Source organism: Heptranchias perlo, chromosome 10, assembly GCF_035084215.1.
Source record: "Heptranchias perlo isolate sHepPer1 chromosome 10, sHepPer1.hap1, whole genome shotgun sequence".
Lineage (NCBI taxonomy): Eukaryota > Metazoa > Chordata > Chondrichthyes > Hexanchiformes > Hexanchidae > Heptranchias > Heptranchias perlo.
Window position 1 is genome coordinate 44979557 of NC_090334.1, and position 12239 is coordinate 44991795.

Sequence of the window (12239 nt, forward strand, 5' to 3'; positions counted from 1 at the left end):
ATTTAAAAAAACATTTATTTGTTTAATATACTTAAATTATCAGTAAGTAGTGAAACAGAAATACTCTGCTTTGTCCTGACATGTTGCACATCAGAAAGGATTGAGTAGAGCTGCTGTGTTGGGTGTCTGATGACTTTGCTTGTACAACTGATATAATGGTGACACTGCCTTCTTTGATGTTGTTGCCTCATTGAATGTGATGCTGATGAGAGCTTTGTAGTAATGCTTGGTTTCTGAGTAGTTTACTATATTTCCAGATGTAACATGAGATTAAACTACATTTTCAGATAGTTAATTATAAAATCTAGAATTCTATTTACATTTATGTAGAACTTTTCACTTGAAAGTGGATAATTAGTGGAATTATTCTGGAGTAAAATACTAGAGTCTGTGTGTAGTAATTTGCTACCTTAGAACCAAATTGTATGAGGCCGGCTATGTGCACAGAGCACAAAAAGCGTGATGACCTAATCTCACCTGAAATTGTGTGGTCTGGTTATTTAGATCATTAGAATACAGACATTGACACAGGCATAGGGAGTGCAGTTGAAGTAGGTGCAGGATAACCGGCAGGACTTTGCAGCCCTTGAGGGCTGCTGGGACAATTTAAAGGAATGCAGTCACTTAAGATAAATGGTTTCATGGACAAACCAATAATAGTTTTTAAATATTTTTTAGCCTTTCCAAAGGAGTTAGAGAGAGGAAGGGGAGAAAATGTTAGGCCAAAAACAAAGGAAGGTAAACCTAATGTAGAGGCATGAAACAGTCTCTGAGAAAGTGACAATGGCACAGTACCCAACCCCCTGTTCAATGGTTGGCAAAGTAAATGTACTCTTGCATGAGATAGCAAGGAGCTTTTGCTTTGTCTGGCACCTGCCACATAAGTGCATCATGTCTGGCAGGAGATGGGGGCCAGGCTCAATGCCATGTATGGTACCTGGGAATAGAAATGGAAGATGGCATACTGATGAGGTAAGACTACCCAACAACCATATACTAGGTAAACGGCTCAACATTGCATAACATAAAATGTTGCCTGTGAGCCTGTGCCATTCTATAACCATACAGCCCTTTCATTGAACCTCATGCATACCCATACTTACACATTCAAGCTACAATCTACAAAAAGCCTTGCTACATTCATATCTTAATGGTTTCATACATTAAATCATGCAACACAAACGTGTTGAGAATGGGCTTCCCTTTGGCAGCTATCAATGATCCCTGTACTTTGGAAAAATATACTGATGAGGTTATATTAGTCATCCATGTCGTTATTGGAAAAGGAGAAGAATTTTCTGGTCTGATGCATTGGTTGCTTTTTTGATACATGTATAAGCAAGACATCAGTTGACAATGCAGTGCCACTGGGAATGCGCCACAGACCTTGCCAACCAATGGCTAAGCTGTTCCTATGCTGCAAATTGTAAATCTCTGCAACTGGCCCCCTGCTAAGCCAGAACAAGCTGAGCAAGTTGCCCTTGGTTATTGGCAGGTGAGAAAGAATGAATATGCATTCACCTCAGAACATCCCAAAATGCTTGGCAATCATTGGATTGCTTTTGAAGTGCAGTCACTGTTATTATGCAGGCAAACATGGCAGCCAATTTGTGCACAGCAAGGTTCCCCAAACAGCAAACGAATGAATGACAAGATAATCTATTTTTGGTGGTGTTGGTTGAGAGAGTGATATTGGCCAGGACACTGGAAAGAACTCCCTGCTTATGGGATCTTTTATGTCCACTTGAACAGATGGGACCTTGGTTTAACGTCTCGTCTGAGAGATGGCACCTTTGACATAGGAACATCCCTCATCAACGGAAGCGTCAGCCTGAATTATCTGTGCAAGTATACTGTGACACAGCCTTTTGAGTCAGAGGTAAGAGTGCTACCAATGGAGTCAAGCTGGTCAGTGGGCATGCCAACATTTGCAACTTTGGTCTGGGGGTGGGGGGGAGGGGGAGATGTTAAGGAATTACATAGAAATGCCTTGCTGCTCCATTGGGGACGGGCTGTTCTGGCTGAAGATGAGCGATTGATTGCCATTCAAAAACCGGCCACTTTCATTAGTATATAATGCTGGCAAGCAAACAATGCACGCATCATGTAGGTGTACTTTGCAATAGGGGGCAGAGGAGGCACAAATGGTGGGATTTCTGGTAGGTGACGTTATCCTGCTCATGCTGTCTCTTCTGACATGAGCACGGGGGAAGAGGGAGTGCAATAAGTGCCTGCCCTTCCGTCAGAATTTTGCAAATGAGAAAAAAAAGGAGTGGACATCAAGAAAGCAAAATCAGTGTGGTTGCATCTTCCTTTGCTGCATATATGCATAAATTCTTCAAGCATATTAATTGTCCAAAGAACTCTGCAGATAAATTATTCCAAGTTCTTCAGTTCCTGCAATATTTGGTAAATGATATTTGATGTTGCAACCCGTGGCCTGCAAATGGCTGGACACAAAATTAGCCAGAGACTGACATGGTTATTGTGTCTCTGTTTAAAAGCTATAGTTGACTACAGCATGCCAGAAAGTTATAGGGTTCTACATATTTTTCATATTTTTCTCCTTTCAGTTCTTGGCATTGAAGGATTTTGGACTTTTCAATATTGACTTTTAACACTGGCTTTTATGGAAGACTATAAGAGTGGACTTGAAATCCTGGATATAGACCTTTTTGGTGTCTTCTCTTAATTAAGGCTAAGTAAGGCCAATGGAGCGGGAACTATCAGGGCGGTGCTAGCCCGGGAACCATGAGATGGATAAAGGAATGGGTTTGGTAAAAGAGCATGATGGATTAAAGTATGAACAGCAAATGGAGGATAACTCATATGCAGTCAATCACAATCGAGATGAAATTACAGGTGGGCTGGTTTGGGATCAATAGCCTACTAAGGAATGGATCATTTGTATCAAAACACCAATGGAGCAGAGGACTATGGGAACTTGTGAAACTTGACCAAGTTTGAGAAGTATCATGGATATTATTGTTGCTTCAGACTGTTCTGAGAGAGAAAATTGCTGTACTTTCGAAGGACATTGGTTACTATCGATGAGAGAAAAGCCGACCATAACCTTTTCAAACTGTGAGAAGAGAGAGAGAGAGGAAAAATACTGGCAGCCTGACCTGCTGTAACGAAAGGGTGTAAAAACAGTCATTTTTACAGTGCTTTCAGAGAGAGAAGAAACAGTTTAAAGAAGATGTCGTCAAAGAATTAACACCTCAGTTTCCTAGAATAGACGAATTGATCATTCTGAGTTTCGAGTTGCATTCCCCAGAATAAGGTTGTACGGCATCTTTATCTGGAAAACTGGCATGTCTTAATGTCAATAAAACTATTCAGAAAAGTTGATTGGCTTGATGTCAGTAAAATTATTCAGAAAAGTCTTAGTTGATTCTTAACCTTTCGTACCCTAAAGAGTTAAAAACCCGACAGCATTGATGTATTGGCTTCTGAACATCCAAGCTGTGATTAAGCCACTCTATGAATGAATACACTTGCATTTATATAGCGCCTTTCACTATCTCACAATGTCCCAAAGCGCTTCACAGCCAATGAGCTAATGTAGTTACTCTTGTAATGTAGGGAAATACAGCAACCAATTTGCATACAGCAAAGTTTTAAAAAAATTGATAAGTTAAATGACCAAATAACCTGTTTTTGGTTGAGAGGTAAATGTTGGCCAGGATGCTGGGAGAACTCCTTGCTTGTCTTCAGACAGTGCCATGGGATCTTTTACATCCACCTAAAAAAGCAGAAGGAGGCTCAGTATAATATCTCATCCAAAAGATGGCATCTCCACCAGTGCAGCACACCCTCAGTACTGCACTGAAGTATCAGTCTAGATTATGTGCTCAAATCTCTGGGGTGGGGATTGAACCCACGATCTTCTGACTCAGAGGCAAGAGTGCTACCACTGAGCCAAGTCCGCCACTAAAATATTTTTATGCTTTACTGGAACAGTCAATTTTCTATTGGATTTAAATCAGAAGACTAAGTGGGTTTTCTAGCATGCTAACCTGTTGCTTCTTTAAGAAGTCGATCATAAGCAATAGCTTATGTTTTAGACCATTATTGTAATATAATGTGTATTCCTTTCTCAAAAGCTTCGATTCTTTTGGGATTTTGCAACTCTTTACAATGTCCGTATTTGGTAAACTGAAGTTGAACAAAAGCTAAAGCCTGCCTATAATTTCCAATGTGCAGGACTTAATCCCTAACTGCAAAGACACTGGTCGCATTGACCAATCATATGTCATTTAGGAAATGTTTTTTTTTTGAGGATTCATTTAACCACAGGATGCTTCACCAGAGGTCTATAAAATTTTCACATTTTCTGACAAAGACTAGTCTCTTCTTGCAGTTTTTGGTTTTGTTATGTGATTTTCTGTTGGTCATCCATCCACACACACATTTCTTCTGCAACCTTTGATTCACTGTCTGTCTGGACAGAGGTCAATTACATATTTTCCTGCAACAGCTTGGCAGCCTAGACAAACATTCTTGAGTATGCAGAATGGTGTTCAATTGGTGGTAATAAAAGTCCTTGTGGGTCACTCATACTGACATAAATTGTGAAAAATCTTGTTTCTACTACTGCTTGCGATCAGGTTTACAAGCTGTTATGTACTGAAACAGTTGCTGCCCTGGCCGAGATCAGATTGATATAAAAATCTATCACATTTAGATCACACTCCCTGGATGCTTTTAGTCAAGGTGGTTATTTAACTTCCTTCTAACTTTCTTCATTCGAGGATCCACCACATACTATAGACACTTGGTTCAGTAGTACAAAAAAGAAAGTGGACTACTGAAACAGCTGCAGATAAAGTAAAACTATCGAATAATAATCATCCTGGGAAGAACTTCTAGCAGTAATGTTTGGCAAACAAATGCCAGTTGCTCTAAGTAATAGCTCTGCCAATGTTCTATATTATAACCTTAAAGACCAACCCACAAAGTCTATGTATATCACCTAGAGGACCTTTCATTTTTGAAATGGTTGCGTAAAGTACATTTACACTGATCACTTTTCTTACAATACAAAATTCTGCTGGATTTTATGAAACTCCTTTGTCCTGTCAACATAATTGTCAAAACACTCTCACCATCAGCAAGATGGAGTTTATGTTCTTCATCAGACTTGTGAAGGTGAGTAAAATGATGAAACTGTTTCCTGGTGCAGACGGAATTCAGATACTATTTTGGGCAGTAATTTTGGGTGTAGCTGTTCCATTATACATACATGAAGGCCATTAATTCTCCTAGTTGAAACAAATGCTTAAAGAAGAGCAGTGTTCGTTGTGAGAAATTTAATTTTGTAGCTTTTTTCTTCTGCATAGCACACATTCAGAGTTGGAGAGAATAACTTGCTATAGAATTTAAGACTATGTAATTGTTTATGTGTTCAGCTGAAGGAAATAGTCATAGAATTAATGCTATTATCAACTGGGTAAACTACCTCAGATGTATGTGGTCAGCAAGTTAGAAAATGTGCTGCTGAAGTAAAGACCAAGTCAGTGATCTTGTGGGAGGAGTGGTTTCTCTTCAGTGTTATGCAGAATTCAGTTCCACACACAACACTCTCATAAGGTCAAGTCAGTAAAAATTAGTATACTAGTAAGTAGAAACTCACTTTTGAAGACAACTGCAGTAATGGGGTCCGGATTGCTCATAGCACCCAATTTCAGCATGTACCGAGGTGGTCCTATGTGCATTTGTGGCTGGTACTGCAGTATTAGCCTGATCTCTAGAAGACTTAAACGTTTCCAATGAGTCAAGGGACTGGTCCTTATGTACCTGACATGAAAAGCATCACATGCTCCTGGACCTGACTTGCCTGAGAACTTGGTTTCATTCTTGTGTGCATCAAATTCTTTTCTCAGAATCTTTGCTGGTCCTCAATGGAAATCCTAGGAGTATCTGATTGAATTTAGTATAATTTTTTATGGACCAATATCTGAGGCACTTCTTGAGTCTATGAGCAGTGATGGCAGTTTTTGAAAACTTTACAGATTATGGGAAGATGTTCTGACAATTTTTAAAAGCAAAAACAATTGAAATAAGCACTGTTAAACAAATGAAACTTGACAAAAAATAATCTATTAATTTTAAAACTTACAATGCAGGAACAACAGCCAGGGATTTAACTACTGATGGAGAAAAGAACTGGTAAGCCAGCTTAAGAGTTGCTTCTATAAGGTGTGGGTCATACTGTTGATGTCTTGACATTATCAATGTTAAAATATTTTAAAGGATGTCACCCTCATCATTTTCACTGTTGACCAGCTATTAATTATGCGCTATGTGGAGGATGGTGGAATGAGAAATCTTATCTTTCTCAGCAATATAGTGATATATTAGAAATTCATAGTTATGTTTTGAATCTGTTACTCAAGTATTTAGCACCAATGAAGTTGTTATGATCATTTTAGCCTGAAATGCATTTATATTTGCTGGTGATGCCTTATCATGACAACAAACTCGCTATTTTTCAGAGAAAAAAGGCAGACATGCATTTTGTGAAGTAATTGTACTGTTTCGTCATATAGAACTTATAAGAGAATATATTGACACATTAAGGTTGTTGGTACAATTAAGCACATATTGGGAACCATATGCTTTGGGGAGAGAAGGCAGTTTGGTAGCATTCCTCAGGTTCAGCTGAGTCAGAAAGACTTCAAGGGTCCTGCCTGTACAAGAGAATCTCACAGGATTGGATCATGTGCTTTTATGGACTAGTCAATCAAAAGAGAACCCTTGACAGACTATGACTGCATTCCAGGCTGACAAATTCTTACCTTTCTGTGGTGCAGTCTGGGTGTGGGTGGGAATGTCTGTGTAGTGTAGGTTTCCAGGAAAAGCTCCAGAGTGCCTGGTTGTTCCAGAGCTCCAGGCAGAGTCTATACATTACCTGTTTCGACTGGCACATGTCTTGCAAGTGTTTCACCCACATGTTTGTTGTGGAGAGGATTGCAATTTGCCGATGAGTGGGGCATTTTAAAGGAGGAGAGAGAGGTGGAGAGTTTTAGTGAGGGAATTCCAGAGCTTAGGGCCCTGGCTGCTGAAGGCACAACCGCCAATGGTGGAGCGATTAAAATCGGGGAAGCGCAAGATGTAAGTTTGGAGGAGCGCAGAGATCTTGGAGGGTTGTAGGTCTGGAGGAGGTTACAGAGATAGGGAGAGGCGAGGCCATGGAGGGTTTTGAAAACAAGGATGAGAATTTTAAAATTGTTCCCGGACTGGGAGCCAATGTAGGTCAGCGAGCACAGGGGTGGTGGGTAAACGGGACTTGGTGCGAGTTAGGACACAGACAGCAGAGTTATGGATGAGCTCAAGTTTATGGAGGTTGGAAGATGGGAGGCCAGCCAGGAGAGCATTGGAATAGTCAAGTCTAGAGGTAACAAAGGCATGGATGAGGGTTTCAGCAGCAGATGAGCTGAGACAGGGCGGAGATGGGCGATGTTACGGAGGTGGAAGTAGGTGGTCTTGATGATGGAGCAGATATGTGGTTGGTAGCTCATCTCAGGGTCAAATAGGACGCCAAGGTTGCGAACGATCTGGTTCAACCTCAGACAGTGGCCAGGGAGAGGGTTGGAGTCGGTGGCTAGGGAACGGAGTTTGTGGCAGGGACTGAAGACAATGGCTTCTGTCTTCCTAATATTTAGTTGGAGGAAATTTTTGCTCATCTGGTACTGGATGTACAAAAACCATGTTTCAGGATCATGATCAAGATCATGTTTCCAAGATCTCTGGAGTCTTCAAAACCATGGTGAAATCATTTTTGACCAGTGGCAGCTGTATTATAAATATTTCCTATTGAAATCATTAGAAAGCAGAGGCTGTAAGTTGATGCCACAAGTCCATGCCAGTCACATCTGGTAGATGTCCTATGCAGGAGAAGTTGAATCAGGAAGAAAACTAGTATTATTCAAGTATATTATTTTATGAAGGTATTTCAAAATGAGCTTATTTTAGTATGGTTATTTTTGTCAACTAAGGTGTCTCTCTCTCTAAAACAATTTGAGGTGCACTATGTTCTGTGTACTCCTTTAATAATAGTCACAATAATACTACCAGCATTAAAAGTTTGAATGTAATTGAAAGCATATGTCATAAGTTGTAAAACAAACATACTGCTTGAATAAACATGTCTGAGGAGCTGTTACTTTGAATGAAGTAACTTTATTTCAGTTTCAAATCTTTTTGACATCTGTTTTTCAATATAAACAGAAAAACATAATATACTTTGTAGGGAGAAAAGGGCATATTCATTAGCGTTAACTAGTTTAGCGACAGTGCTGGAGAATTATATGTCTTTGTTAAAAAAAAATGTTGCAATAATATTTGCAATTGATTTTTAGGCAGTGTGCTTATATATCGATCTAGTATTCCCTGTGAAAAATAATAAAGGTAGAATTTAAAAATTAAGCGTTGATTATAGTGCCATATGAATTAATAATGGTAACTAAGTAAATCTATCGCAGAAGATGTTTTAAAAGTAAGAATAAAGCATAACATTTTAGAATCTCTCATTTGAGATTTTTCACATTCTCAACAGCAATGTGGCTCTGCGTTCCACAATTCATTACATGGATGTGATTGAATCCACATATATCAAAAACCTGATATAAGTGAATTCCTTAAAGGGAAGGTTGTGACCCTCACAACCCCACTCCTTTTTGTTATTGATGTAACTGCCAGAATGTAGGCTTAATTATAAAGTCAATGGATGATGGTTGAACTTGGATTCTAACAGACACTTCACGAGATTTGCTCCCTTTTTTTTATTACATTTGTGTCTGCTACAAAATCCCCAGCTGGGCTGTAACATTAACTCTCCTTTTGTTAAACATCTGCCTGGCTTGAGTTCTATAATTAGTGTTCATTTTGACTGAAGGTTGGTCCCAGAAAATATAGCTTGTAGAAAACTGGAAATGTAACTGATGATTATAATCTAAATTGAACCTACATGCAATAAGTGTGATATTAAAATTGCCTTTACCAAAAAAAATGCATGGCAAAATGAATGTTTCAAATAGTTAAATTGTTCCAGATGAGTTTCTAACTGTATAATTCATACAAACTACAGAACAAAAATGATTACCTTCTTCAACTCCAAGTAATTTATATATTAGATTTATCTGCAAGCCGTACAACAAATATTATAATTTAAGATTTGCACAGAATGTTTTAAAATTTATTCTGTTATTTTTAAATTAATGTCAGTTTTTTTTCTAGGGGTTTCAAACAATTGAATTTAGATTAGTTAGTGATTATTTTGTTAGTGATTAATTTTATAAAAGATAAAACAAGTGAATCTAACAGAATTTAGTAGAATCATTGGTATTTTAGTTTGCTTTTACTTTCAACAGGCATACAATCAAAACATTTACCCTAAATTAGTAATCATTGGTTTTATGAGTGGAAGTAAATGATTGTAGAAATTGCTTCAGAAAGTGGGGATTTAAAAATAAAATAGTCTTTATTGTCAGATTTTAAATGGTGGTCTTCCTTCAGAGGCAGTTTAAAAAAAACCCTACATTTTCAATTTTATGAAAAATTAACTAAATATTTAAATATGTACTTGAAAATATCAGTAAAAAGTTTTACATAAAATCTTTTAATTCATACATTCACCATTGTCAGCAAGGCTACTTTCCTCTCAACATTTGTGTTTAATTAAGTTGGGGAGCCAACTTATTTTAAACAGCTCTTTTCATTTCAAAATAATCAATTCTGTCATTTCTGTTCAAGCCAGACATAACAGAACAACAGGAAACTTTAACTTAGAGAATGAAAAGAAATTTGAAAAGTATGCATCAGACCTGTAAAGTTTGTTGAAAGTGTTTTTTTAGCAGAAGCAAGATCGCAATGAATTGTAACAGGTTAACTTATAGTAGAAAAATATATACTGAGAGTATAGTAAAGCTGAATGAACACTTTTGGTGACCTACTTAATCAATTTCGGGTTAATTACAGTTGCTCAAATCAACCAGTTGGTGATCCCCGTGCAAAATTGATAACTTTTTCTGACATAGCCACGACGGGCTCCTTCTGTGCTGTAAATTCTATAATCATAAGCTAACAGATTGATAAGGGAGAGTTATAAACCAGTTAAAGGAGAAGGGTGATGTTTGGTTTACATACTATCACTGCTAGGTACTTACTCATAGAGTTTTAAAATATCTTCATTTACGCAGGTCCCTTGTGAAACCCTGTAAGAATTCTGGGGTTGTTTTTTCTGCTCTCCCCGCCTTGGCACTGGGCTGGCGCTGTGCCTGTCCAGGCTCAGGTGTGCCTGCATTTCCTGTCCTGAGCCTGGGGTTACTCCTGGAATAGTGGAGTACAATTAGAGGAAATCATGCTCAAACTGTCCAATTCTGGCCATGAGACATAAGGGAGACATTCAGGTACTGGAGACTGTGCAGAGAAGAGCCATGAGATTGATCCTTAGAGTCAGAGGTTTGAGTTATGAGGAAAGACGGGAGAAACTAGGGCTTTTTAGGCTTAAAGGAAGAATTGGAGAGGTGATCTTATAGAGGAATATAAGAAAGTAAATGGAATGAAAAAGTAAATCCAGAAAACTACTTCAACTAAATTGCAAGAGGAGGTCAAGGGGTCCCCAAATTATGAAAAAGACAAATTTAGGATTGATATCAGGAAGTTCTTCTTCACACACGTGATTTTGCCCAGCAAATCATGGCACTAATAGTCAGGAAGGACCATACAGGAGTGCTTTTTAAAGTGTACATCCCTTCCATGTAGGTTAGTTGCTGCTTTTAGGCTCCTGGTCAACATCTGAGCCTTTTTTTTGGCTTTTTTCTCTACTCCGTCACTGTCTTGTGAGTTCTGAGACCAACCTTTTGCTGGTGCTGGACTGCTTGTCTGTCTTGCAAATATCTTATTTCACTCATGGGTGGTCTGTTAAGTCTGCCTTTGGGGTTGGAGGAGTAGGGGGAACAGCAACGAAGACAGGAGCGAACAGGAGCAGCTGGCAGAAGAGGGAGGAGGAGGGCACTGAGCAGGAGGCCCTACCTACAGCGGGTCTTCAGGCAACACTTTTCCTATCTCAACCTGACCGAGGAATAATGTGTGAAGCTCCTGTGCTTCACCAGGGAGGCTGTGACAGAGCTCTGTCACCTGCTGGAGCCCCAAATCAGGGCATGGCCTATGACTGTCACGGTCACTGTGACCCTTAACTTTATGCCATGGGGTTGTTCCAGGCTGCAGCAGGTGACATCAGTGAGATCTCGCAGTTTATTGTTCACTGCTGCATCAGGGAGGTGACCAACACTCTGTACTGCAGGAGGAATATTTACATCTCCTTTCTGATGGGCTAAGCTAAGCAGGACAAGAGAGCACTGGGCTTCGTGACAAAAAGTAGTAGACCAATTATACCGCTGATCAGTGGGAACACAGATCCACATGGATCTGGCAATGGCTGGCGTCAACCTGCCTGTCTCTTGGAACAGCAGCACATGTCTGACCTCTGGCCTTTCCCCTCAGTGCACCATGCCAATGGAATATAGGAGGTGACATTAACGTACCCAGGAACAAGCTCCAGAGATGGAGCCAGCAGCGCCTCCCTGAAAGCAGTCAGCTAAGCTGAGGACCATCTCAATCCCAGGATCCTTTTTTGGAGCATGAGGAGCCAAGCACTTCAGGTGATACTGGTCCTCAGGTTACACATAGGAGAAGCACTAGAATAAGTGTAAGGATGGGATGTGCAGCCACTAAGGGGGAGCACGGTGTTAGGAAAGAGTAAGATGGCTTGTGTTCATTTTGTAATTTGTTGTAGTAAAATAGAATATGCACTTATGTCATGCCTTGTTATCATGAAGGCTAGAGTCATACAGGAAAGGTTGCACTTAATTGATGCTGACTTATTCAGACAGGTGGTGATTATTATCATGGTCATTAGTAGGGGAATGTTCCTTTATTTGAAAGTGGGGGCGAAAGAGATAAGGTGCTGATGCCAAAGGGAGACTGTTATACAGAAGAGACGACTTCATGATGAAATGAGCTCTGATGCCCCTTGAGTAGTCACTGAGGAATCCTCTGAGTGCAAATCATCATGATGCTCTCCTCCATGTAGTCTGACTCCAACAGAGCCAGAGTCTCCTCGCCAGCAATGTCAAAGTCCAGCCATTCTTCAGTAGTAGAGTTGTACAAGACACAGCAGGCTACAACTAGGCATGACACAGGAGATGGAGAGCCCCTTCTGACCTGCCTAGCAG